The sequence below is a fragment of the Pleurodeles waltl genome, chromosome 10, assembly GCF_031143425.1.
Source record: "Pleurodeles waltl isolate 20211129_DDA chromosome 10, aPleWal1.hap1.20221129, whole genome shotgun sequence".
NCBI lineage: Eukaryota > Metazoa > Chordata > Amphibia > Caudata > Salamandridae > Pleurodeles > Pleurodeles waltl.
Window position 1 is genome coordinate 33498097 of NC_090449.1, and position 23322 is coordinate 33521418.

The 23322-nt window shown below is 50.9% G+C and overlaps 1 protein-coding gene across 4 annotated transcripts in view; it reads left to right on the forward strand.

Moving 5' to 3' along the window:
- SLC38A5 (solute carrier family 38 member 5) overlaps positions 1-23322 on the forward strand; it is a 372114-nt gene that overhangs the window by 12252 nt on the left and 336540 nt on the right. For all 4 annotated transcript variants that reach the window (XM_069209561.1, XM_069209560.1, XM_069209559.1 and 1 more), the window contains exon 2: positions 19340-19424. The gene's annotated coding sequence lies outside the window, so the exon portion shown is untranslated. The remainder of the gene's footprint in view (positions 1-19339; positions 19425-23322) is intronic.

Sequence of the window (23322 nt, forward strand, 5' to 3'; positions counted from 1 at the left end):
GGGTGCTCTTACTTGGAAGCCCCCATGTTTGGTTATATGGGGGGCTCTTAGTTGGAAGCCCCTATGTTTGGTTATATGGGGGGCTCTTAGTTGGAAGCCCCTATGTTTGTTAATGAGGCCGCTCTTAGTTGGAAGCCCCATGTCTGGTTATGAGGGTGCTGTTAGCTGGAAACCCCCATGTTTGGTTATATGGGGGGCCCTTAGTTGGAAGCCCCCATGTTTGGTTATGAGGGCGCTATTAGGTGGAAGCCCCCATGTTTGGTTATGAGGGCGCTGTTAGCCGGAAGCCCCCATGTTTGGTTAGGAGGCCGCGCTCATTTGGAAGCCTGCATGTTTGTTTATGTGGGCGCTCTTAGCTGTAAGCCCCCATGTTTGGTTATGAGAGCGCTCTTAGAGGGCGCTCTTAGCTGGAAGCCCCCATGTTTGATTATGAGGGCGCTCTTACTTGGAATCCCTCATGTTTGGTTATGAGGGCGCTCTTAGCTGGAAGCCCCCATGCTTGGTTATGTGGGGCGCTCTTAGTTGGAAGCCCCCATGTTTGGTTATATGGGGGCTCCTAATTGGAAGCCCCCATGTTTGATTATGAGGGCGCTCTTAGTTGGAAGCCTCATGTTTGGTTATGAGGGCGCTCTTACTTGGAAGCCCCCATGTTTGGTTATATGGGGCGCTCTTAGTTGGAAGCCCCCATGTATGGTTATGAGGCCACTCTTAGCTGGAAGCCCCCATGTTTGGTTATAAGGTGCGCTCTTAGCTGGAAGCCCCCATGTTTGTTTATGAGGGTGCTCTTACTTGGAAGCCCCCATGTTTGGTTATATGGTGCGCTCTTAGTTGGAAGCCCCCATGTTTGGTTATGAGGCCACTCTTAGCTGGAAGCCCCCATCTTTGGTAATATGGGGCGCTCTTAGTTGGAAGCCCCCATGTTTGATTATGAGGGCGCTCTTAGTTAGAAGCCCCCATGTTTGGTTATGGGGGCGCGCTCTTAGCTACAAGCCCCCATGTTTGGTTATGAGGGCGCTCTTAGCTGGAAGCCCCCATGTTTGGTTATATGGGACGCTCTTAGCTGGAAGCCCCCATGTTTGTTTATGAGGGCGCTCTTAGTTGGAAGCCCCATGTTTGGTTATGAGGGCGCTTTTAGTTGGTGTTAGAAAAGTTGGCAACCCCCATGTTTGGTTATGAGGGCGCTCCTACTTAGAAGCATCATGTTTGGTTATATGGGGGGCTCTTAGTTGGAAGCCCCCATGCTTGGTTATAAGGGCATTCTTAGCTGCAAGCCCCCATGTTTGGTTATGAGGGCGCTCTAAGTTGGAAGCCTCATGTTTGGTTATGAGGGCGCTTTTAGTTGGTGTTAGAAAAGTTGGCAACCCCCATGTTTGGTTATGAGGGTGCTCTTAGTTGGAAGCCCCATGTTTCGGTATGAGGGCGCTCTTAGCTGGAAGCCCCCATGCTTGGTTATGACGGCATTTTTACTTTGAAGTCCCATGTTTGGTTATGAGGGGGCTCTTACTTAGAAGCATCATGTTTGTTTATATGGGGTGCTCTTAGTTGGAAGCACCCATGCATGGTTATAAGGGAGTTCTTAGCTGCAAGCCCCAATGTTTGGTTATGAGGGCGCTCTAAGTTGGAAGCCTCATGTTTGGTTATGAGGGTGCTCTTAGTTGGAAACCCCCATGTTTGGTTATGAGGGCGCCCTTAGTTGGAAGCCCCCATGTTTCGGTATGAGGGTGCTCTTAGCTGGAAGCCCCCATGTTTGGTTATGAGGGCACTCTTAGTTGGAATCCCCATGTCTGGTTATGAGGGCGCTCTTAGCTGGAAGCCCCCATGTTTGGTTATGAGGGTGCTCTTAGCTGGAAGCCCCCATGCTTGGTTATGAGGGCACTTTTAGTTGTAAGCCCCCATGTTTGGTTATGAGGCCGCTCTTAGTAGGAAGCCCCCATGTTTGGTTATGAGGGCGCTCTTAGCTGTAAGCCCACATGTTTGGTTATGAGAGCGCTCTTAGTTGGAAGCCCCCATATTTGGTTATGAGGCCGCTCTTAGTTAGAAGCCCCCATGTTTGGTTATGGGGGCGCGCTCTTAGCTACAAGTCCCCATGTTTGGTTATGAGGGCGCTCTTAGCTGGAAGCCCCCATGTTTGGTTATATGGGGCGCTCTTAGCTGGAAGCCACCATGTTTGTTTATGAGGGCGCTCTTAGTTGGAAGCCTCATGTTTGGTTATGAGGGCGCTCTTACTTGGAAGCCCCCATGTTTGGTTATGATGGCATTTTTACTTGGAAGTCCCCATGTTTGGTTATGAGGGCGCTCCTACTTAGAAGCATCATGTTTGGTTATATGGGGGGCTCTTACTTGGAAGCCCCCATGTTTGGTTATATGGGGCGCTCTTAGTTGGAAGCCCCCATGTATGGTTATGAGGCCACTCTTAGCTGGAAGCCCCCATGCTTGGTTATAAGGTGTGCTCTTAGCTGGAAGCCCCCATGTTTGTTTATGAGGGTGCTCTTACTTGGAAGCCCCCATGTTTGGTTATATGGTGCGCTCTTAGTTGGAAGCCCCCATGTTTGCTTATGAGGCCACTCTTAGCTGCAAGCCCCCATCTTTGGTAATATGGGGCGCTCTTAGTTGGAAGCCCCCATGTTTGATTATGAGGGTGCTCTTAGTTAGAAGCCCCCATGTTTGGTTATGGGGGCGCGCTCTTAGCTACAAGTCCCCATGTTTGGTTATGAGGGCGCTCTTAGCTGGAAGCCCCCATGTTTGGTTATATGGGGCGCTCTTAGCTGGAAGCCACCATGTTTGATTATGAGGGCGCTCTTAGTTGGAAGCCTCATGTTTGGTTATGAGGGCGCTCTTACTTGGAAGCCCCCATGTTTGGTTATGATGGCATTTTTACTTGGAAGTCCCCATGTTTGGTTATGAGGGCGCTCCTACTTAGAAGCATCATGTTTGGTTATATGGGGGGCTCTTAGTTGGAAGCCCCCATGCTTGGTTATAAGGGCATTCTTAGCTGCAAGCCCCCATGTAGGGTTATGAGGGCGCTCTAAGTTGGAAGCCTCATGTTTGGTTATGAGGGCGCTTTTAGTTGGTGTTAGAAAAGTTGGCAACCCCCATGTTTGGTTATGAGGGTGCTCTTAGTTGGAAGCCCCATGTTTCGGTATGAGGGCGCTCTTAGCTGGAAGCCCCCATGCCTGGTTATGACGGCATTTTTACTTTGAAGTCCCCATGTTTGGTTATGAGGGGGCTCTTACTTAGAAGCATCATGTTTGGTTATATGGGGGGCTCTTAGCTGGAAGCCCCCATGCATGGTTATAAGGGAGTTCTTAGCTGCAAGCCCCAATGTTTGGTTATGAGGGCGCTCTAAGTTGGAAGCCTCATGTTTGGTTATGAGGGCGCTCTTAGTTGGAAACCCCCATGTTTGGTTATGAGGGCGCTCTTAGTTGGAAGCCCTCATGTTTCGGTATGAGGGTGCTCTTAGCTGGAAGCCCCCATGTTTGGTTATGGAGGCACTCTTAGTTGGAATCCCCATGTCTGGTTATGAGGGCGCTCTTAGCAGGAAGCCCCCATGTTTGGTTATGAGGGCGCTCTTAGCTGGAATCCCCCATGTTTGGTTATGAGGGTGCTCTTAGCTGGAAGCCCTCATGCTTGGTTATGAGGGCACTTTTAGTTGTAAGCCCCCATGTTTGGTTATGAGGCCGCTCTTAGTAGGAAGCCCCCATGTTTGGTTATGAGGGCGCTCTTAGCTGTAAGCCCACATGTTTGGTTATGAGAGCGCTCTTAGTTGGAAGCCCCCATATTTGGTTATGAGGGCGCTCTTACTTGGAAGCCCCCATGTTTGGTTATATGGGGGGCTCTTAGTTGGAAGCCCCTATGTTTGGTTATATGGGGGGCTCTTAGTTGGAAGCCCCCATGTTTGTTAATGAGGCCGCTCTTAGTTGGAAGCCCCATGTCTGGTTATGAGGGTGCTGTTAGCTGGAAACCCCCATGTTTGGTTATATGGGGGGCCCTTAGTTGGAAGCCCCCATGTTTGGTTATGAGGGCGCTATTAGGTGGAAGCCCCCATGTTTGGTTATGAGGGCGCTGTTAGCCGGAAGCCCCCATGTTTGGTTAGGAGGCCACGCTCATTTGGAAGCCTGCATGTTTGTTTATGTGGGCGCTCTTAGCTGTAAGCCCCCATGTTTGGTTATGAGGCCGCTCTTAGTAGGAAGCCCCCATGTTTGTTAATGGGGGCACTCTTAGTTGGAAGCTCCCATGTTTGCTTACGTGGGTGCTCTTACTTGGAAGCCTCATGTATGGTTATGAGGCCACTCTTAGCTGGAGCTCCCTGGCCTGTGTTTGCTTATGTGGGCGTTCTTCATTAGAGACGTGTGTTTGGTTTTGAGGGCCCTCTTAGATGGAAGCCCGTTTTGGTTACGAATGTGCTTTACGTTGGAGGTCCGCATTCGGTTATGAGGTTGGTCTTCCTCAGTGGCTCATGTTTGGTTTTTTGGCACTTTTAGTTAGACTCCCATGTTTGGTTACGAGTGTGCTTTATGTTGGAGGTCCGCATTCGGTTATGAGGTTGGTTGGTCTTCCTCAGTGGCTCATGTTTGCTTTTGATGCCACTCTTAGTAAAACTCCAATGTTTGGTTACGAGTGTGCTTTATGTTGGAGGTCCACATACGGTTATGAGGCTGCATACGGTTATGAGGTTGATCTTCCTAAGTGGCTTATGTTTGCTTTTGATGCCACTCTTAGTAAGACTGCCATGTTTGGTTATGAGTGTGCTTTACGTTGGAGGTCCGCATTCAGTTATGAGGTTGATCTTCCTCAGTGGCTCATGTTTGCTTTTGATGCCACTGTTAGTAAGACTCCCATGTTTGGTTACAAAGTGTGCTTTACGTTGGAGGTCCACATACGGTTATGAGGCTGGTCTTCCTCGGTGGCTCATGTTTGCTTTTGATGCCACTCTTAGTAAGACTCCCATGTTTGGTTACAAAGTGTGCTTTACGTTGGAGGTCCACATACGGTTATGAGGCTGGTCTTCCTCAGTGGCTCATGTTTGCTTTTGATGCCACTCTTAGTAAGACTGCCATGTTTGGTTATGAGTGTGCTTTATGTTGGAGGTCTGCATTCAGTTATGAGGTTGATCTTCCTCAGTGGCTCATGTTTGCTTTTGATGCCACACTTAGTAAGACTCCCATGTTTAGTTACTAAGGGGGTCATTCTGACTCCCGCCGGCCGCGGTAACCGCGGTGCCGGCGGGAGCCGCCAGAATACCGCTGCGCGGTCAGAAGACTGCCGCGGTTATTCTGTGTTTCCCGCTGGGCGGGCGGGCGACCGCCAGAAGGCCGCCCGCCCGCCCAGCGGGAAACCCCTTTCCACGAGGATGCCGGCTCCAAATGGAGCCGGCGGAGAGGAAAGGGTGCGACGGGTGCAGTTGCACCCGTCGCGAATTTCAGTGTCTGCTAAGCAGACACTGAAATTCTCAGTGGGGCCCTGTTACAGGGGCCCCTGCAGTGCCCATGCCATTGGCATGGGCACTGCAGGGGCCCCCAGGGGCCCCACAACACCCCATACCGCCATCCTGTTCCTGGCGGCCAAAACCGCCAGGAACAGGATGGCGGTCGGAATCCCCATGGCGGCGCAGCAAGCTGCGCCGCCATGGAGGATTCCCATGGGCAGCGGAAAACCGGCGGTACACCGCCGGTTTTCCGTTTCTGACCGCGGCTGTACCGCCGCGGTCAGAATGCCCAAGGGAGCACCGCAAGCCTGTTGGCGGTGCTCCCGCGGTCCCCGGCCCTGGCGGTCAAAGACCGCCAGGGTCGGAATGACCCCCTAAGTGTGCTTTACGTTGGAGGTCCACATTCAGTTATGAGGCTGGTCTTCCTCAGTGACTCATGGTTGGTTTTGATGCACTGTTAGTTACGAGTGTAGACTCCATGTTTGGTTACGAGTGTGCTTTACATTGGAGGTCCACTTTCAGTTCTGAGTTTGGTCATCCTCAGTGGCTCATGTTTGGTTATGATGGCACTCTTACTAAGACTCCCATGTTTGGTTACGAGTGTGCTTTACGTTGGAGGTCCGCATTCGGTTCCAAGGTTGGTCTTCCTCAGTGGCTCATGTTTGCTTTTTATGGCACTCTTAGTTGCACCCATTGTTTGGCTGGCGACTGCTCTTCTTTGAGGGTAGTATTTAGTTATGAGTGTGCCCTTCATCAAGCAGTCATGTTTGGTTTGGAGGGTATTCAGTGATCCTCATATTTGGGAATGAGGATGCTCTTAATTGGAGGCCCACATTTAGTTAAGACGGCACTTTTCTTTGAGGGCTTGTGTTTTGTTATGAGGGTGATCTTTGGGGCTCATGTTTGATTATGAGGGTGCTCTTAGTTGGGAACTAGTGCTACTTTGGGTGTTTGGGCTAGGGTGTTCTTTGTTGGTGTGTGTTTGATTATGAGGGCTCCTTAGCAGGACGCCCATATTTAGTTACAGGGGTGTTTGGTTGCGATGGCCTTCATCTTTGGGGGTTTCTGTTAAGTTAGGAGGGTGTTTTTCTTTGGGGCTAGTGTTTGGTTTCAGGGATGCCCACTTTTGCTGGCCCATGTTGAGTTACAAGGGTGCTCTCAGTTGGAGGCCCATATTTGGGTATAAGGTTGCTCTTTTTTGGGGGCTCCTGGTTAGTTATGAGGGAGCTCTTCCCTGTAGCCCCATGTTTGGTTATGAGGGCGCTTTTAGTTGAGAACTAATGTTTAGATATGAGGGTCTTCTTTTTGGGGTCTAGTTTTTGGTTTTGAGGTATTCTTAGTTATGAGGCACTGTTACTCGGAGGCCGTGTTTGGCTATAAGGGTGATCTTTATACGCGACTCTTGTTTGTATGAGCGGCTCTTAGTGGAGGGCTTGTGTGTGCTTATGGGCGCTCCCAAGCAGCAAGCACGTGGCAACTAAGAAAACGAGAAGAAAAAAAACATGCCATCAGATAATGGCCTCCCTGGCCCTCTTTGGCTAACTGCCTTGTTAAAAACCAGAGTAGCTCGAATTTACATAAATTGTTACTCAGCTACCTGCGATTGGCCGGTCAGGCATATCAAATCTTGAAGAAATGGCGGGATTCTTTCTGAAAAAGAAGGGATATGTCCTCTCCAGTAGCTTGCCGGAATGCCTCGTGTCCAGGGATGTGCAGGTAACACTGAAAGTTACTTTGCAAGTGATGCAGGTGCGCGCGAGGGGCACGTTGGGCCCACGGTGCCATGACGTGCCCTTGTTTGACCACACGCGCTCCACAGGGCACAGACACAGCCTGCACATGTCTGAAGAGGAGCCCCGACGTCCTTTTACCTGGAAACGGAATCCTCAACTGAGGAATTCGCAGAGCGTTGCCTTGGGTGGGAGAACCGTTCCTGGTCACTAGGCCTCCTGGTGAACTTTTTGTGGTCAAACATGACGTTTTAAAAAAATGTATAAACGTTCTGCAGTTCTTTGTGACCGGTGCCATTAACATTTGCCTGGCAAGATACAGTGTGCGTTAAAAGGCCATGTCCTGCGGCAGAGCTTTGCGCCCCTGACACCCCCAGACCCTGTGAACCCCCGCGTGTGGTCCCTTTAACACCAGGAGAGGGCTGGACTGTTCAGCTGTGATGTCTGAGGGTAGCAGAGGGTTTAATGTAGATTTAGTTATATGCGCCTTATGACATTTCAGCAGTGCTTAATTTGTAAATAAAAACGTGCCGGTGCCCAGAGCTCTCCTCTGAAACACGCAGCTCCTGCAATTAAATGTGCGAACACGGAATACTGAGGCAGCGAAATCCTGAAGCCATCTCGGGCCTCTTCAATACATTTGAAGCCACTCCCGGCTCCTCCAGCTCACTCTTGCAGCTTTCTACTTTTTCCCATTGTGACGCCTTTTCGTTTTTTCTCTTCCTCCGTCTTTCCCATATGTGTCTTTTGCTCGCAGCAGATGCTTGAGGCAGAAGAATAAGCGCCGGCCCTCAAAAATTAGTGCCGGTGCTCAGCACCGGAAACAACGAGCACAAATTAAGCACTGCATTTCAGGTACTATCATGGAATGTTAACGGTGTCCTTGACTGTGTGAAAAGTGCTGCAGTTCTCTCATGTGCTGGTCGCTTCCTTCCCGAGGTTTTGCTACTTCAGGAGACCCATCTCCTGGGGTACGCTGCTCCTTCTGGGCAATAGGGTTTCCCGCTCTGGGTTTGTCTGTGGCTCAAGGAGGGGGTAGCTAGCTTCCTGCGATGATCATTCCCATTCACAATCCCATGCGAGGGGCGAGACCCACAGGGCCACTTCATAGCACTAGTGGGTACATTGGAGGGGAGGGCTCTCAACCACATAGGGGGTCATTCTAACCCTGGCGGTCCAAGACCGCCAGGGCTAAAATGACGGGGGCACCGCCAACAGGCTGGCGGTGCCCCGCTGGGCATTCTGACCGCGGCGGTTTGACCGCGGTCAGAAGTGGAAAACCGGCGGTCTCCCGCCGGTTTTCCGAGCTGCGCCGCCATGGGGATTCTGACAGCCCATACCGCCATCCTGTTCCTGGCGGTTCGCCCGCCAGGAACAGGATGGCGGTATGGGTTGTCGTGGGGCCCCTGGGGGCCCCTGCAGTGCCCATGCCAATGGCATGGGCACTGCAGGGGCCCCCGTAAGAGGGCCCCACAAAGAATTTCACTGTCTGTATTGCAGACAGTGAAATTCGCGACGGGTGCCACTGCACCCGTCGCACCTTCCCACTCCGCCGGCTCCATTCGGAGCCGGCGTCCTCGTGGGAAGGTAGTTTTGCACTGGGCTGGCGGGCGGCCTTTTGGCGGTCGCCCACCAGCCCAGTGCAAAACCCAGAATACCCTCAGCGGTCTTCCGACCGCGGAGCGGTATTTTGGAGGGGGAAGTCTGGCGGGCGGCCTCCGCCGCCCGCCAGACTTAGAATCACCCCCATAGTGTCTACGGACCACCAGTAACCCTTGCCGGGTGCATTCGGGATTAGGCAGACACTCTCCTAAGCCTTCAGCAGGTCCTAACATTGATAGGGGGAGACCAACATGGTTCGTGATCTTGCTATATCACCGGAACCCACTCAAACACGAGAATGGACTGGCTCACTAAGATGGGCCTATGTGTGGCTTGGAGGGTATGGAACCCGTGACTCCGTCAGTACACACACACTTCAGCTGCCCACCACACATTCTCGAATTGGCTTGGCCCTCCTACCTGCTTCTGATTGTCATCTAGTGACGCAAATGCAAATATCACCCTGCAGAATTTCAGACCACTCTCCCCTTCTTCTCCATCTGAGTACGCCTGCCTCCAATCTGCGGCCCATGTGGTGCCTCAATGCCTGGTATCTCCAAGACAAACCTTTTTACAAGCCCTGAGTACAGAACTACAGGCATACTTCCACCACAATGAGGGATTGGTGAGAGAGTTGGGCACACTGTAGGCGTGGCCAAGGGACTCATCTGTAACAGGGAACGAGCACAGCCCAGGCTGAGCAGATCACTCAGCTGGAAGCCAGTGCACTCTGACTGGAGAGGCGCCTTGAGTCAGATCCGCAAGAGAACCTAGCGCACCGGTTGTGTCTGGTCCATGAAGAAATTTGCCAGCGCTCCATGGAGGCCGCCAAGCATCTTTGGAGAACCTCAGGTGAAAGAGTATACAGGTGTGGTGACAAAACAGGAAACTGCTGTACCGGCTCGCCACACATCACCAGGCGAACAGAATCATACCCGAGATACTCGATGACAACAACCATCCTAGGTGTTCCAGTCCTGAGACTGCCCAGGTATTTGCGCACTACTACTGCATGCTCTATACTCCCTTCCAAAGGTAGATACCTCCCTTCCGTACCGGTTTCTAGATGGGATTTCCCTTCCAAATTTGGCTCCATTGGAAGCACGTGCCCTGGATGAGCCGATCACGGAAACGGAGATTGGAGGTGCAACATCGGGTCTATTGGCTGGGAAAACCCCCGGGCCTGACAGCTACCCAGCAGAATACTACACCCGTTTCCACAACATCCTGGTGCCCCACCGCCTAGCTCTGTACTATGAGTTATGCAGCAAAAGAAAATGCCCTTCTGACCCTGACATGACTACAGTGGTGTTTATCCCTAAGACACAGCCTCCCTTGAACCGGTGGGGAGACTACCGGACAATTTCTCTCCTCAACAGAGAAATAAAGATGTTTGCCGCCATACTAGCCAATCGGTTACAATCTGTACTGGCCAAGTTGATACACCTGGATCAATAAGGCTTATGAGGCACTGCACCTGTAGATTGCAAGTTGCTTTAGCCCATCCTCATCGCCTGCCACACGACCTGGCTCTCCTTATAGATTTTGAGAAGGCCTTTGACACAGTGGATTAGCATTACCTCTTATGGGTGCTGGAGCGTGTGGGCCTGGACCCTAGGTTCCGAGGTATGGTGCATGCCCTTTACACCAATCCAATAGCCCGGGTCCAAATAAACGAGACGCTCTCCCCACCCTTCCCAGTAGTATGGGGTACAAGGCAGGGATGCTGTCTGTCCCCTCTCCTTTTTCCATGGGTTATTGACCTGTTAGCCCACCTCATCCGTACCGATGCCCACCTGAAGAGCTGGGGGTGGGAAAGGTGACCAAATAGCATTATACGCAGATGATGTCCTTCTATACCTGGCTGATCCTTTTCTTACCGGACCCTGCTTCTCCATTTGGTCCGGAGGTTTGGAGATGTCTCGGGCCTAGAGGTCAACCCAGCTGAATCTGTGCAGATCCCCCTGACTCCGTTCCGAGATTGTTTTGATAAGCAAATGCAGATCCCCATTTGATGGCTCAGTTTTAAATGTTATTAAACCATGGCGGACCTGGCCCAATTGCAAACCCTCCTGCTCAATGGGATGGTGCGTATGGCCTATATAAAATGATGATACTCCTGCGCTTCCTGTATATTTTTCAGAGTATACCACTATCCTTGCCCAGAGTGTGGTTCCATACCCTAGAAAGCACAGCACGGATTTTCCTATGGCATGGATCCTGTCCTTGTCTTGCACTCACCCACTGCCTGAGGGGTTCTTATGGATGGGGGCTAGGAATTACAAATCTCTACCTGTACTATTTGGCCTCCTGCCTTCTGGTGGTCAATGAGTGGTTTACAGGAGGATGGACAGATCAAGCCTATCGGTTACAGCTCACCCTAATGAGCCTCCCCCAATGAAATCTGTGCTCCACGGGACACCGATCCCTGACACCATGACCCAGATCACAAAGGGGGTACTGCTGACACTGTGTCATGTTAGATGGGAAACCAAACTCACGCAACAGACCCCACTCTGGCGACGAATGTGGCTCAAAGAAGGCAGCACACTTTGGGGATTTGAGGTATGGGACCGTATTGGCACATCACAACTAGGCAATGTTTGGATGGGCTTGCAAGTCTGCTCCTTCCAGGACCTTCAAGAGGCATAGGCCCTCATTCTGACCTTGGCGGGCGGCGGAGGCCGCCCGCCAAAGTCCCGCCGTCAGGTTACCGTTCCGCGGTCGAAAGACCGCGGCGGTAATTCTGACTTTCCCGCTGGGCTGGCGGGCGGTCGCCTTCAGACCGCCAGCCAGCCCAGCGGGAAAGAGGCTTCCACGATGAAGCCGGCTCGGAATCGAGCCGGCGGAGTGGAAGCTGTGCGACGGGTGCAGTTGCACCCGTCGCGTATTTCACTGTCTGCACAGCAGACAGTGAAATACATGTAGGGGCCCTCTTACGGGGGCCCCTGCAATGCCCATGCCAGTGGCATGGGCACTGCAGGGGCCCCCAGGGGCCCCGCGACCCCCCCCTACCGCCATCCGGATCTCGGCGGTCCGACCGCCGGGATCTGGATGGCGGTAGGGGGGGTCGGAATCCCCGCGGCGGTGCAGCAAGCTGCGCCGCCGCGGAGGATTCAATGGGGCCGCGGTACACTGGCGGGACCCCGCCAGTGGTGCCGGTCCGACCGCGGCTTTACCGCCGCGGTCGGAATCCCCATTGGAGCACCGCCGGCCTGTCGGCGGTGCTCCCGCGGTCCTCCGCCCTGGCGGTCAAAGACCGCCAGGGTCAGAATGAGGGCCATAGTCTCTCAACCGTACACAATTTTATAAATACTTGAAGCTAAGGCATGGCCTCCAGGTTCAGGTCCCCAGGACCGCACAACTTCCAGAACACAGCCCTCTCGAGGCGAAACTTCTCATGGGTGAGTTGGGCCACAGAAGCATTTCACAAATATACTGCTCATTAGTGAATCATACACCACGGACACTAGACCATATTGAACTCCGCTGGGGGGGATGGATTGAACCCATAGATGACGATGACTGGAGAGACACTGATGGCTCCTCCAGTACTCATGATCTCCTCAAGATTGCGTTTAACCCAAACAAATTACCTATACACTGCCAATCTTGCACTGACTAGGCTACACTCAGGAGGGCTACGAGTGGGCTCTTCCTGCCCCCCGATTCAAGCAGGGATCAGCAGACTTTTATCACAGGGTGTGGGCATGTAGGGCAATAGAGGCATATTGGACCAGAGTGACTGGAGAACTAAAGGAGGTCCTGGGAGGGGAGGTCTCGCTCTCCTCACAAGTGATCCTCCTAGGGGTGATGGAAGGTTTGGAGGCGACAAGGGCACAGAAAGCATTCCTAACTACAGCTTTGATGGTGGTAAAATGGGATGTCGCTACGCAATGGATGGCCCCTATCTCCTCCTCGATAGCAGTGTAGCACCAGGAAATTGATTGGTGCCAGTGCTTAATTTGTGCTTATTGCTTCCGGTGCTGAGCACCAGCACTTATTTTTGAGGGTTGGCGCTTCTTCTTGTGCCTCAAGCATTTACTGCGAGCAAAAGACACGTATGGGAAAGACGGAGGAAGAGAAAAACGAAAAAGCGTCACAAAGAAGAAAGCAGAAAGCTGCTAGAGTGCACTGAAGGGGCAGAGAGTGGCTTTAAATGGATTGAAGATGCCCGAGATGGCTTCAGGATTACGCTGCCTCAGTATTCCGTGTCCCCACATTTAATTGCAGCGGCTGCATGTTTAAGAGGAGGGTTTTTGGGTACTGGCACCTTTTTATTTACAGATTAAGCACTGATTGGTGCACCCAGCATGAACGTGTGGTTTATGAAGCGAGAGGCAAAATATGGGGCAAATGGTTGGGAGGCAGGGGCAGAGATTTACCGTATGTCACGTCAGTGGGTCTTGATTACCTATAGCTCATGTAATGATGTTTCTGTGTCTGCAGTCTTACTTACTATTTCTTCCCCTTTAATTTTCCACTGTGGTAAAGAGAAATTGTGTCAAATGTTCTCTCCTGTTTAAAACCCAATAACATTTGTTTATTAAAAAAAAGGAGCAAGGAAAACTTACAGCAGCACCAATAAGTAGCTCCCGCCTGCCCCAGAGTTGCACAAAAGAATGGATATTCACAGTTTTTGGAAAGAAGCCACGTGAATTACCCTTGAACTTGCTCTTTCCTCTATATTTCAGAAATGTGCTACTTTCAACAGCATCATGATTTTTTTTTCTTGCCAAAGTGTGAGAACTAAGAGATAACAAACAGATGTCCACTGAGGCTGCATGGTGCATGTCAAATGGAATCAAGTTTATCTCAATAGTGTTCATTACATTTGGCTTTAAACTTAACAAAACGTGTAAATGCATTTTCTCCACAAGTGCAATCAATTTAAAATCCAAATTTACCATGGGAGGCAAGACCCAGGAAAAAAATACCTCCTCTTCACAAATATTCCTCTTTTCTCTCTCCAACTATTTTATCATCTAATATTAATAAGTTGTATGCTGCCATTCCTGACCTGGTAGAAGGGAGAGTGGACAAAGGGTGCCAGGCACCTGGGGCTACTGTCCCCCACTTTCCAAAGTCACAGTGATTAAAGAGCCCTGAAAGGCCTAGGGCCTGGCTCTCATCATTGACAGCTGTCAGTGGCCACTGTGGGTTGCTGCCCTTGTGGACAGGGTTGCCCTTGAGTTGGGGACAAGATGCACACCCTGTGGGGGGAGTGGGCCACACCACTGTGATGGCCATGGTGGTACTGTCTGTCCACTGGGATACATCTGTGAGCAAAGTCACCAGCGTCCTGCCAGTCCTGGTGTCTGGCAGTACCACTCCAGAGTGGAGGGTGCAGGAGCCCAGACAGATGGGTGAGAAGGGAAGGCAGCCCCCAGTGAAGAACCTGGAGGGTCAGGGGTCAGCTCTGAGGTCAGAGCTCACCAGGAATGACCCTGTTGATACCACTTCTGGCACTTTAGGCACCTTTTCCTGCCAAATGGGCAGGGATCGGTAGACCAGAGCCAGACAGATATTTGTGCAACACCTGAAGAAGGAGTTTCCCTTGGGGTGGGGGAGGTAGGAATTCCTGGCTTGCCAGGCACAGGTCCAGCCTCAGGGCACAGACCCTAGGATGGAGGGCCAGGTTCAGGGTGTCCCGGTTCAGGGTGTCCCCCCTGACCTGAAGGGAGGGCTGACTGCTAACACTGTCCCTACTGTGTTATCTTCTGGGGGTACTCTCCTTGGTAGGCAGAGGTGATTGGGGGGAGGGGTGCAGAACTCTAGAAGGGGGCAGGGAAGGGAGAGACTAACCTTCCTGGTTCAATCCAAGGTTACAGCCCCTGGGTTGGGAGACCAGTATCAGGGTGACTGCCTCCTCAAGCACCCTGACATATCTGGGCTCTGAAGGTACCGCTCCTGGGGGGATGGTACAGCGCCCCAGAGGGGAGAGCCAGTGTCAGGCTGCCATCCCTGACCTGGTGGAAGAGAGTGTGGGCACAGGGTGCCAGGCATCTCGGGCTACTACCACCCACGATCCAAAGTCACAGTGGTGAAAGAGCCCTGAAAGGCCAAGGGCCTGGCTCTCATCACTGACAGCTGTCAGTGACCACTTTGAGTTGCTGTCCTTGTGGACAAGGTTGCCCTTGGGTTGGGGACAGGAGTCACACCCTGAGGGTGGAGTGGGCCACACCACTGTGTTGGCCATGGTGGCACTATGGGGGTCATTCTGACCCTGGCGGTAATTACCGCCATGGCGGAGGTCGGCGGTAGCACCGCCAACAGGATGGCGGTGCACCGCTGGGCATTCTGACCGCGGCGGTTCAGCCGCGGCCAGAAACGGAAAGTCGGCGGTGTACCGCCGACTTCCCGCTGCCCTTGAGAATCCTCCATGGCGGCGGAGCGCGCTCCGCTGCCCTTGAGAATCCTCCATGGCGGCGGAGCGCGCTCCGCCGCCATGGGGATTCTGACACCCCCTACCGCCATCCGGTTCCTGGCGGTTCTCCCGCCAGGAACAGGATGGCGGTAGGGGGTGCCGCGGGGCCCCTGGGGGCCCCTGCAGTGCCCATGCCAATGGCATGGGCACTGCAGGGGCCCCCGTAAGAGGGCCCCACGAAGAATTTCAGTGTCTGCTTTGCAGGCACTGAAATTCGCGACGGGTGCAACTGCACCCGTCGCACCTTCCCACTCCGCCGGCTCCATTCTGAGCCGGCGTCCTCGTGGGAAGGATGTTTCCCGCTGGGCTGGCGGGCGGACTTTCGGTGGTCGCCCGCCGGCCCAGTGGGAAAGCCAGAATGACCTCCGCGGTCTTTCGGCGGGAACCGCTTGGCGGGCGGCGACCGCCGTCCGCCGCGGTCAGAATGACCCCCTATCTGCCCACAGGGATAAATCTGTGAGCAAAGTAAGGTTAGGTGCTGCACAGATGGTATCCACAGGTGAGGAGAGGGTCCCCCATAGGTTAGCTTACCGGGTCCTGAGAGTATGTACAGAGGTATCCAACTGGGTTCAGGCAGATGTAGAACTGGCAGGCCAGGGTCCATGTTCTATCACCCCAATCAGGGAAGTACATCAAGGTATTGATTGGTCTCCCCTGGCTTTAGGCTGGTGGGGAATTGTGTTGGCTCTGGTCCTTTATGCAGGGTCATCCGCAAACGTTTTGCCTCCTTCCTCCTACTTTTTCGGATCTATTTTTGTTGGCTTTAGGACTCTGGCCACTTTACTACTGCTAACTAGTGCTAAAGTGCAAATGCTCTCTGTCTAAATTGTATTGGTAATTGGTTTATCCATGATTGGCATATGTGATTTACTATTAAGTCCCTAGAATACAGGGCCTGTAAATCAAATGCGACTAGTGGGCCTGCCCCACTGATTGTGCCACCCACATGAGTAGCCCTGTAAACATCTCAGTCCTGCCACTGCAGTGTCTGTGTGTGCAGTTTTGCACTGCCAGTTCGATCTGGCAGGTGTACCCATTTGCCAGGCCCAAACCTTCCCTTTTACTACATGTAAATCACCCCAAAGGTAGGCCCTACTTAGCCCCATGGGCAGGGTACAGTGTATTTAAAAGGTGGGATATGTACTGGTGTGTTTTACATGTCCTGATAGTGAAATACCAAATCAGTTTTTCACTGTTGCAAGGCCTATCTCTTCCATAGGTTAACATGGGGGCTGCCTTTAAATGTCTTTTAAGTGCAGTTTCCCATTGGGAGCAGATAGTGATTTGGAGTTTGGGGGTCTCTGAACTCAGAATTTAAAAACACATCTTGTGGTAGAGTTGGTTTTTAGATTTTCTGTTTGAAAATGCCACGTTTAAAAAGTGGGCATTTATTGCTTAACCATTCTATGCCTCTGCCTGCCTGTGGAATCCACATCTGGGTCAGACTGACAGCGGGCTGTTTGTGAATTTCCTCGAGACAGTGACAAAAAAGGGAGCTAAGGTGTGTCATGCATATCCTGATGAGTCTCCTGGGCTAGAGTGGGACAGGAGAAGCTGACAGCTGCACCTGAAAGGGCTGTGGCTGTCCTCCCACAAAGCAGGCTCCAATCCCCTGGAGAGTGTCTGAGGCGAGGCCTGGGCAAGGCACGATCTTGTGCACAACAGAGACTTTCCTTTGAAGTTTGCCTACTTCAAAGGCAGAAATGAGTATAGGTAGTGGACCCAAAACCCCAGACTTTTAGATTACTTCTGGATCAAGAGGAACCTCTGCCAAAAAGAACAACTTGATGCTTGAGGAGGACATGCCACTCTGCCTGTTGCTTTGCTGTGCAGGCCTGCTGCTGCTGCTGCTTCTGCCTCTGCCTTAAGAGGGCAAGGACTAGACTTTGCTTTCTGAAATCCTGCTTGTGAAGTTTCTCCAAGGGCTTGGACTAAGCTTGCCTCCTGTTAAGAAGTCTCAGGGACATCAAAGTCTACACCTGCTAGCACCTGGGTACTCCTCCTGAGGACCCTGACTTGCTTAGTGGTGTCAATCCAGTTCCTGGGCCTTAGAAGTGAGTTATGGTGAGAAAACAAGAAGATCCAGGCACTCCGACTTCGGGCGACTCCATGAGTCCCGAAGTGCTGTGTCACCTACGTCCGTGACACCCAACTCCGACGCGGCCGTCTGCAGCCCCATGGCATGGCCGTGAGCCTGTGAGGTTGCCCATCATGTCTTGACCTGCCGAATTCATCAACCCTGATGGATCATCAGGAACCTACGCCTCGCACCAACGCTGCGTCACCTCCCCTGCTCTGCAGTAAGGAACTGACGCCGCACCACATCCAGTGACGCCTCAGATCCCTGACTCCATGCACCAGCTTGTTTTCCTTGTTCCTAAAGGTACTGAACCTGGGGGTCCGTTTGCGTGACTCCGTGACCGGTACTGCCTTCCCTGTGAGTAGTGTTAGATTGTTGGGAACGCCTCCATCAACGATGCCGTGATAGCCCCAGCTATATTGAAGTTTAATCTTTGAAAATTTGTATCTTTGCTTCTGTAAGTTGGACTTTTATCATTCTGGTCTTGTTTTACTCTGATAAGTATTAGCTATTTTTCTGGTGTTGAGTGCTTTTGTGGTGTGTTCACTGTGTTACTGTGTGTGTTTGTACAATACTTTACACATTGCCTATGAGATAAGTCTGACTGCTTGTGGCAAGTTACCAAGGGGGTGAGCAGGGGTTATCTGAGCGGGTATTTCCCTTACCCTGACTAGAGTGATAGCCCCTACTTGGACAGGGTGTAAACTGACTGCCAACTAGAGACCCCATTTCTAAAATTTTCTATAACGCTTACTACTTCAGTTGGGTTGTCCTCTACAAGATGTTTTTATTACCTAATTAAATGGGAGTTCGTGAATGGACGTCGGAAGGATGAAGGGTTAGGTTGATGTTGCAGGGATTTGAAACTGTGACCTATAGATAACACACTGATCTCACCAGTAAGTGGATAACTTATTGGATATATATGCTTATGACATGATGTATTACATTTGGAATCAGAAGTTCTCATCCTTGTTTATGAAAATGTTCAAATCTCAGGTCCAAAATTCGAACCCGGAGCATGACACCACCCTCTCTATGTATACACTTATACACTGTATATAAAATCCATTTCATAAGCAAAAGAAACTAACATTTGAGCTTTTTCAATTGAAGAGACAAAGGGCTTGTTGCATAAAAAAGCTTTACACACTATGGGCCTTATTACGACCTTGAGGGAGGGGTTTCCTCCATCACAAATGTGACGGATATCCCGCCTGCCGTATTATGATCTCCATTGAATATAATGGAATCATAATATGACAGACGGGATAGCCGCCACATTTGTGATGGAGGAAATCCTTCCATCAAAGTCGTATTAAGGCCCTATGGGCCTCATTCTGAGGCCGGCGGGCGGCGGTCGCCGGCCGCCTGGCGGGAACCGCCATATGGCCGCTCCGCGGTCTGGAGGCCATTCTGGCTTTCCCGCTGGGCTGGCGGGCAACCGCCAGAAGGCCGCCCGCCAGAAGGCCGCCCGCCAGAAGGCCGCCCGCCAGCCCAGCGGGAAACCCCTTCCCACGAGGAAGCCGGCTCCGAATGGAGGCGGCGGAGTGGGAAAGGTGCGACGGGTGCAGTTGCACCCGTCGCGAATTTCAGTGTCTGCTAAGCAGACACTGAAATTCTTTGTGGGGCCCCCAGGGGCCCCACGACACCCCATACCGCCATCCTGTTCCTGGCAGGCGAACCGCCAGGAACAGGATGGCGGTATGGGGTGTCGGAATCCCATGGAGGATTCCTGAGGGCAGCGGAAAACCGGCGGGAGACCGACGGTTTTCCCTTTCTGACCGCAGCCAAACCGCCGCGGTCAGAATGCCCTTGAGAGCACCGCCAGCCTGTTGGCGGTGCTCTCGCGGTCAGAATGACCCCCTATGTGTCTATAGGGAAATGTGTTGATACATAAGGGGCAATAGTGGTCATTTACTAAATTTTGGCACGGGTGCTCATGTGCTTTGCAAGGCATCAGCGCAACCCTTAGTGAATAACCCAATGAATACTAAAATATTTTGCTCTCTCTACTGGTCTCTTTGATTGTCTTGTTGCATCAGCATTTTCACTTGTGTGTTGATATTTTTTAGACAGTGTACCCCATAACGTGACCAGAACAAGCTGTTTGAAATCTGATCATACTTAGCGAGCAGCCGTGCCTTACACGTCCGCCAGGTAAGGCCCCATTCCTGCACCTTCTTTAAGTTTTCATTGGTTTCATTGTATTCTATACCAGGACTGCTATTGGGAGCGGGTACGCCATTGTCTTGAAGTACCCCTTGTACATTGTGACCAAAGAAGTCTTATCCTGGGTATTTCAGGACATTTCACAGCTTAGACCCTCGTTGAGAGTTTGGCGGAAACTGGAAATCTTTCAGATTCTGGATGAAACTCTACATACGGAGTAGAATCTGCCATGTGAATTTCCTCCACAATATTATCCTGATGGTGGCGTGAATTCAGCTGGTGGATTAAACTCCTTATATAGAGTTTCCTGTGGAATTTGGAGGATTTTCAGTTCCCTCCAAACTATAAATAAGCCCTTTGGGTCTGATGTGTGAAATGGTTTTATCCAATGTATGTTTGTGGGAAAATGTGTTGATACAGACGGGTTAGACCTGGTTAACTATATTTAAGACACAACTTGAGCCAATGTTGAAGCAATAAACCTTCGTTACCTGCATCGCCTCTGGTTGTCCCGGGTCACTATTAACATGCACCTGAGCTCCTTGTCTCAGAAAAAAAGATGAAATCAGCTGTAATAAAGAAGTGGTGTCTTATAGAGAAGGACAGCCAGAGCATGGGACATCTATACATTAACAGCTGATAACCCTCACGCCCTTAATTGTGGTCGATGACCTCGGATGGCTGAGTGGACCCTTCAAGTGTGATGGTTCACTGAATATTAGTTACAATTGAAGAAGCTGTTTACTAATGGGAGGCGGACGTATACTTGAAAGGTATGTTCGACAGTGATTGTTCACTGCGAATCACGTGTCAGGAGAAATGTGCTTCTTTGTATGAAGAAGACTTATACTCATAAGCTTGTATATACATTGAACCACATGTATTTGGAATGATCTTTTAAGAGAGATAAAAGAAATTAAGCATTCTAAAGGTTTAAATGCCTCCATCAATTTTGCACATATGTACATAGGGTGTCTTTGTAAAAGGAAGAGTCCATGCTGTGCAGACCAGACAGTACCGACCTTATAGGTAGACATGGGAGGCACAGAGTGACAAGGCCACAATATCCTTTCCTGTGGATTTAGTACAGTTTGGAAGGGATGGACAAAATAAGTCACTAGAACCTTAAGTCAGAGTTCTAGTGCAGCCTTTTGCCCACTTATAGGTGTAATCTTTTTGTTAGTCTCGCGCCCACAGGTGAAGTAGGCATTTGAACCCAAACTGGGACTTCAAGGCACGAATACCCATCGCTTCCTTCAACATCTTCACCAACCGAGAGCAGGCATGTGCCTACACTGAAATATGTGGCACTTGCACTATGTACTGGTGACCACTTGTACCTATGGTGGAGTTGTCAAAAAAGTGTTTCTTAGCCCTCTTCCTTTGGAAAAATCAGAAGTTGCTCATTTAAAATTGTAAAGTTCTCTTTGCTGAACATTACACAAATTCTACCTTTTCTGTTCTTATTGCAACTGTTTAAAAATATGTTTTAGATGTGGAGCAAAAACATTGGTTACCAATGAATGAACAGATGAATGCGTGCATTTTTATTTATTTTTTAATCAAGAAGCGTAGTTGAGCACTTACAGGTGACTTGTTGCCTCTTCAGACCTCTCTTCACAGCAGCAAGTGAGGCGTGTTGCTTGCCATTGTTTAGGGAGCGGCAATGGTGGTTGCTTTGAAGTGCACTGCCCCTCAGCAATGGCTCCACAAGGTTGTCCTACAGAGGAGGGTCAATTTCCAAGGGCCTGGCAGAAGTCTGGTGTTTTCTTGTCTGCGTAGTAGTGAAAATGAGTGGAAATGATGGGGTTTCAAGAGAAAGAAAGGCATCCCAAAACTGTGGATCCACAACTCTGAGGGACTTCACTCTGTGTTCTTTATGTTTAAGACTGGAGATGTCTCTGGCTCCAGAGCTCATCGTTAGGATGTGTTGGTGGGATGCTGATTGTGCAACTATGAAGAGCTGTTACCCAAGTAGATTTTGTGAGTGATGCAACGCATCCTTAATCTCATTCTAGCTCCTAGAAGACCTACTCAGCTGCTTTCTAACATCAAAAGTCTACTGGTTTCTCTCTCTCTCTCTTTCTCTCTCTCTCTCTCTCTCTCTCTCTCTCTGATTTTCTCTCTCTATCTCTGTATCTCCCTCTGTCTATTTTTCTCTGCATATCTCTCTCTGTTTCTCTCTCTTGTTCCCTCTCTCGCTTTCCCTCTCTCTCCCGTCTCTCTATTTTTCTCTGCATATCTCTCTATTTCCCTCTCTCTTCTGTCTCTGTCATTCCCTCTCTCTGTCTCTTCTCTTTCTTTCCCTCGCTCCCCCGCCTCTCTCTCTTTCCCTTGCTCTCTCTTCTCTCTCTCTCTCTTTCCCTCGCTCTCTCTTTCTGTCTCTCCCTCTCTCTGTTTCCCTCTCTCTCTTCTCTCTCTCTCTCTTTTCTCTCTCTCATTCCCTCTCTCTCTGCTCTCTCTTTTTCCCCTTTCCCCCACCTCTCTCTCTTTCCATGGCTCTCTCTCTCTCTCTCTCTGTCTCTCCCTATTTCCCTCTTTCTCTCTCTCTGTCTCTCCCTATTTCCCCCTCTCTCTCTGTTTCTCTCTCTTCTCTCTCTTTTCTCTCTCTGGCATTTCCTCTCACTTTCTCTTCTCTCTCGTGCTTTCCCTCCCCCACCTCTCTCTCTTTCCCTTGCTCTCTCTTTCCCTTCCTCTCTCGTTCTGTCTCTCCCTCTCTCTACTTCCCTCTCTTTCTCTCTCTCTGTCCCTCTTTCTCTGCTCTCTCTTTTTCCCCTCTCCCCGCCTCTCTCTCTTTCCATCGCTCTCTCTCTCTCTGTCTCTCCCTATTTCCCTCTTTCTCTCTCTCTCTGTATCTCTCTATTTCCCTCTCTCCCTCTGTTTCTCTCTTCTCTCTCTCTCTCTCTCTCTTTTCTCTCTCTGGCATTCCCTCTCTCTGTCTCTTCTCTCTCGTGCTTTCCCTCCCCCACCTCTCTCACTTTCCCTTGCTCTCTCTTTCCCTCGCTCTCTCTTTCTGTCTCTCCCTCTCTCTATTTCCTTCTCTCTCTCCTCTCTCTTTTCTCTCTCTCATTCCCTCTCTCTCTGCTCTCTCTTTTTCCCCTCTCCCCCGCCTCTCTCTCTTTCCATCGCTCTCTCTTTCTCTCTCTCTGTCTCTCCCTATTTCCCTCTTTCTCTCTCTCTGTCTCTCCCTCTCTATATCTCTCTATTTCCCTCTCTCTCTCTGTTTCTCTCTCTTCTCTCTCGTGCTTTCCCTCCCCCACCTCTCTCTCTCTTTCCCTCGCTCTCTCTTTCCTGCTCTCCCTCGCTCCAGTTTTCGTGAAGTATCACCTGGGAGTAGAGGAGTGGGGGGTGAGGGGGGTACAGACCTTAGGTCACTTACACAACAACGGGGTGATCCGCTCCGGTTGGGCGTTACAAGGATCGAAGCGAGCTCGAGAGCACTATGGGGGTTATTACAATTTAGGAGGAGGTGTTAATCCGTCCCAAAAGTGACGGTAAAGTGACGGATATACCACCAGCCGTATTACGAGTTCCATAGGATATGATGGACTCGTAATACGGCTGGTGGTATATCCGTCACTTTACCGTCACTTTTGGGACGGATTAACACCTCCTCCAAAGTTGTAATAACCCCCTATGTAACTTGAAGGCGCAGGGTGGAGGAAGGTGCGAGCAGACGGCACCTATGGAATGCCCAGGAGAACCCGGGCTCTGCCTCAATGCAAACGTGTAAAACAAATGAACGCGCGAGAGTGTCATGGCGTCTGGAAACAGTAGGATGTGCAGAAAAAATACAATCTGAATCTTGGCAAAGTACATGTTCCTAAATAAACAAAATATGAATACATTGTGCTACATAAATGATCTCTCGAGATGCCCGGGTGCG